This window comes from Parasteatoda tepidariorum, chromosome 4, assembly GCF_043381705.1.
Source record: "Parasteatoda tepidariorum isolate YZ-2023 chromosome 4, CAS_Ptep_4.0, whole genome shotgun sequence".
Taxonomy (NCBI): Eukaryota; Metazoa; Arthropoda; class Arachnida; order Araneae; family Theridiidae; genus Parasteatoda; species Parasteatoda tepidariorum.
Window position 1 is genome coordinate 78,480,052 of NC_092207.1, and position 5,569 is coordinate 78,485,620.

Consider the following 5,569-nt stretch of genomic DNA (forward strand, 5'->3'; position numbering starts at 1 on the left):
TTGCATTGAATTTTATGGTGATAATTTGATCCGTTGTCATAAAGGCTTCAAGTCAAATTTTGTAGGGAATTTTGCTTTCGTACGCCAATTGCTACACCTAATTGTATACTTTATACGCTGCATTTTATTGTCTTTTTTTATTTTTATTTTTTGTGATACTTTTCTGCTACAGATATCTTTAATTCCATGTAATGGGAAATACAAAAAAACTCAATTATGCCATAAAATCATCCTTCAATAATACGGAAGAAACTCTGAAAGTGTAATTGTTAATTGTTTTCCTCATCAAGACCCATTTATAAACACAAAATGTCGAAGTTTGCGAAGAAGTATCAAAGTATGGGATTACATTTATTTTATTCAGGAATGAATACTTGTTTCCTTTCGCATTAATACCTATCAATAAGCCTTATGCCTATGATAGCCATTCGTTATGAATTATCTCAGAAATTTATATTGAGCGTTTGGCCAGGAGTGGTCCATTTGTTTATGTACATCAAAAATGAAGAGATTTATTGTATATACACATGTTGGCTCTACACTAAGGCCATCTACATGAAAGTCCGGCACCTGGCACAAAGCCAGGAAATGAGTGTGTGCGTGTATTTGCGGAGTGTCGTTGCCTGTTTGCCCAAACACCCTGAGGGCGAAGAAGTTTCGGTCCATGCAGTTGACTCCCGGACTATCCAAGAGAGATCGATAGTTCCACCAGTCATAACTGTTTTCAGTGTCTTCTCTTCTTGCCTGATAGAGGAGTTAAGGGGCGCGGGCAGGGGCGTAATGGAGTTTGGGGGAGTCGAGAGGGGTGCTTCAAGTGAGAGAGAGATGGCAGTTCTTGGTCCCTAGAGGAAGAACTCTCGGACAGTATTCTATTTCAAGGCGTTACGTTGCAAACTTGAAGAAATGAAGGGCTGTCAAAAATAGTACAGAATGAGAAGTTTTCTCCGGATAACCGCCAAGAGGTGATTAAAGATGAAGTTTGGCGATATTTTTGGGAGGGTGGTATTGGATTCCATAAGTTATTAACCATCGTGACAAGAGAATATATAAGATGTCATGTATTTTTTCTCTTTTTTTTTTTTTTTTTTTTTTTTTTTTTTTTGGGAGGTGAATGATATCGGAATATTTATTTATGGTGAGTAATGCCTGGTTGGAAAAATACAGCTACAATTTTTTAACGAAAAAAAAGGGTTAAAGTAAAAATAAGCTGAGGGATGTATAAAAAGTAAATTAGAAAAATAGCAGAAGTTGCAAAAGCATTGCAGATTTTTTTAATCATATCATAAAGCATACTTCGCTCTTCCATATACTTTTCCAGGTAAGAAAATAATTATTTAATAGGTTTTATAATGGATAATTGCTAAATATACCTTAAAATAAAATAAGCATGGCTATTGACTGTCCCATAATTTCAGGGATATGTAAATATCATTTCGCTATTTCGGATATGCCTATATTTCTATTGCGAATTGTGCAGATTTCCTAGCGGAATATTTAATTATCTCGCTTAAACCTTTAAATAAATAAAAAAGGAATTCAAAGTATACTATCTTACTTTTCAATGCAAAGTGTATTTATTCTTTTATTTCAATTTCTTCACACAAAATTGATTTTATGTTTTGAATTTTTGAGTTGAGATTATGTTTAAATTTATCCCATCCTGATTTTTACTAAACACATTTGCCCTTCATTAATAAGACAATAAATATATATGTAACTTTACTTTTTATATCCATGATTATAAAATTTATAAATAAACTGGTCGTTATTTTGTTTGTAAGCAAATTGTATTGCCACCAAAGCAATTGCAGTTAGAAATTTTGAGTTGAGTCACCGAATCATCTGATTGGCGATTTAAGTTATGTGACTCTCAGCAAGGCAGTTGCACGGCCACAAAAAAAGAAAACAAAATTATTTGCCTGAAGCATTTTTTTGCTACTTAAATATTATTGCTAACCATGTTTGGGTAATTAATACATACACTGTTGGGAGCCACATTACAGTTGGCCCAACAATTCCATTTTAATCAGAAAAGGCTTCTCATTTGCGCAACTTTCCAACACCTTCACTAATCTCATTACCCTTCGGGCAAATCACATGTGTTTTCTGCGTTCTAGGAAAAAAAGCACTTTACGTAATTCCATAATACTAATTACTTTCATCTTCTAACAATATAAATGCCTAGCGAAATCTGAAATGTCCATTAAATTTTAGAAGCTAATAATCTCGGAATATTATTTGAGATTTTCAACATTCATATTCAAATGTAGTTGGAAATTATTATATTAATTAATTAATTAATGAGTTTTAAAACTTGATTCTGGCTTCAGTTAATTATTTCTATTTTAATCCATTTGAAGCTACTTAGACATTTTTCACAGTATTCTAAGAATACTACCGGTGACTGCTTGCCATTCGGTCAGAGGAAAAATAAACAGTAGATTTTGCAAAAAGAAAATACAAATTAACTTAAAACTAACGAAGTAAGTTTTCAAGTGTGGATGCTGCTGATTATCTGACAATATGAACCTACAGATTTGAGACAGATGGCAGACAAAAATAACAATAATTGTATACATTCTGATGAACCACGTTATGAAATCCATTTAAAAGGTTGCATTCTGAAAGTTAGCTCGAGCAGTTGTGTTGTCTGAATTTCAGACAGGACCTGTAACTGAAAGCGGCACTGATGCTTTTGGCACGATTTGTGAGAATGGGTATTAGAGAATCAGAACAGAAGAGATTTGTAGTAAATATAAGGAACCAGACACTGTTACAAATATAAGAAAAAATAAAAGGATTTGGACATATCTGAAATATTGACTAAGAGATGTAAAGAAAAAAAAATATACTGAATTAAAAATTAGAACGTTCAAGAAAACCTGGAACTAGACTGAAAGAGCCAATTAAAGTGTACCTAAGATTACTTAAAATTACCAACTATAAGAAAAAATTTGACCTACTAAAGAAATAATCCAGGATCTTAAAAGAGGACATGGCTCTTCATGGGCTGTAGCGCCAGTATGATGATGATCCTTGCCGAAAGTAACGAGACATCAAAATCATGCCATTGTTATGAAATATTAAAGCTTTATTGCTATTGAACCAATTTAAATACGTGTTCTTAGCTTTCTTTTTCAAGTTAGTTTTCCTGATCTGCGGTCGTAGTTCAGGTGGTAGATCGTTCTCCGAGGTTCGAAACCCGATCTCCCAGTTTCGGAACAGGTTCGAATCCTAGCGGTCGGTGTCTGGCTCATTCGAATTCTGCTCCTGACTTTCTCCGGCCACAGTGCCGGCCGAAAATATCTCAAGTAGTAGACAGATCATGAGTTAGAATCCCCTCACCGTTGAACTAACCGTAGGAAGTTTTCGCGGTTTTCCTTTCCAAGTATGAATGATGGTTATGAGGGTTAGTACCATCAAAAAATCCTCCACGAAGGCTGGTCTGCTCCAACCATTGATCTAAGAGTTTCCTTGTCTTCTGGGTAATGTACAAAATTTAAAAGCTAAGGAGTCATAATCGCAAAATTAGATCTGTCGGCTGTTCAACTCTGGTTGTAAAGGTTAAAAAGATAGTTTTCTATTTAAAAGCAGGTATAACTTGATATTTTGACAAAGTGATTTGGTTGTTTTCTAAGTTATTATTAATAAATATTAAAGCCTTGTAGCCATCGAGCTAATTTAAAGAGGTGTTTGTGATCTTCCATTTCAAGTTAGTTATCATCACAAAAGCGAAATTAACTTGTTACTTTGACAAAGAACATTCTTAGTTTTCTTATCAGCGTACTATACTATAGAGTCACAAATTTGTCTATTTGACGCTTGATCTAATTTTTTACAAAAATAATAAACAAATTTTATTTTGTAACAGTTGATAAAATATTAGTTTTGTAACAGTAAATAAAATATTTCTCTGAGAAAATCTAAAGAATTCCTATATCAAGGAAGGTATAGTTAATATTAGGTAAGGTATAGTTAATAGAACTAAAATAGTTAACTCATAAACGCGCAAAAAGTAGTTATATAGTTAATTCATCTGTTTAATAGGTCATTATTTTATTCAAAGTTATTAAATAACTTTGACTAAATAATAATAATAATAATAATTGGCATTTGGAGATATTCAGGCAACTTTAACACTTAACTAATCTGAAATTAAAGCGAAGTAATATTTTTTCATTTAGCTGATTATTTTTTGACTAGATAAACAGTTTCAAAAGCAATTTACTTCTGCGAGAAAAAAATTTATTTTTATAACATTATGTGTCAAATAGCAAGCTCGATCATTTGTTTTGGACAACCGCTTTAAACAACCTTTGTTTAAATGACGTCACACTAAGTCACAACTAACAGTTATTGTAAGCATGCCCACTTTTTTAATATAGTCATTTATAAAAACATGATCAAGGTTTAAGTTATGAGTATTTTGAGACGATATTGAAATAAACACTAAATTGAAAAGCAGACGTACACTCTGTAAATACAAATTACACATAGTTTTCTTTCTTCAACAATGCTACTCACATTAGCTTTAAATGATATTGTTCTTAAAAAGAACAGTGAGAACCTGCGCTTCATTCTATACAAAAATCGTTGATAAATTTGTGACATAGATAAATAAGCATGTTAAAGAAGAGTATAAAAATGATTAAATGATATTTAATAAAATCATCCATCTCAATATATTCTTATAACTGATTTCACAATAAATTTTTTTTTATGTGTAAGGTATGCATCATGCATAGATATAAGGTTGCTCAGATATTACGTTACAGCAAATAGTACTAGCCATAAACAATAAATTCTTAAAATAGCGCATTCTTCTTTTACAACAATCGAAAAAAAAGCACTTTTCTTTTCTAAAAGGAACGATGAGCACCATATGGAGGTAAAAAACATAAAATATATATTACTATATATATATATACCAATAGTTAAAGGGCAGAAAAAAATATAACTCGATAGTCGGCAACGATGAATGGAATAAGGGAAGCTTACATAAGCTTTTCGCCACAAGATCTTTCTTTCAAGCACACAAGGGAGAAAGTGAGGGTGGCAAAGGGGTGATGGTGTCGAAAAAGAACTAAAAATTCCGATATTGGACGAGATTAAACTGAGGAAGGGTCGAACAATAGAGCTTGTTAACAAAGGACTGGGCGTATTATATTTAGAAGGGACAAATTTCGTTGCCTGTCCATTGTTGCGTCAGCCACAAAAGGAGTCGAGAAAATAAAAGAGCGTTGGTGGAATTTCTCGATTATTTGATGATGCCCGGATGCCCTTTTTGGCAGAAGGATATTGATGAGCTCGGATAGATTTTATGAAATTCCATTTACGCAAGATTTTATGTAACAAAAATACTAGCTATAAATACAGGCTGTCATTTTACATGAGGAAGTCAGCTGATCTACAAGTTTTTGACCAATTGAGACATCAATTGGTTAAAGAGCGGTTAGCCTTTCTTTTTCTTTTCATTAGTTTTGAATCCCCTTTAAAAGGTACGGACCGAAATGAGACTCATGAGATATTTAAGCATTGTCTTTGCAGTTCATATTATATATATTACCCT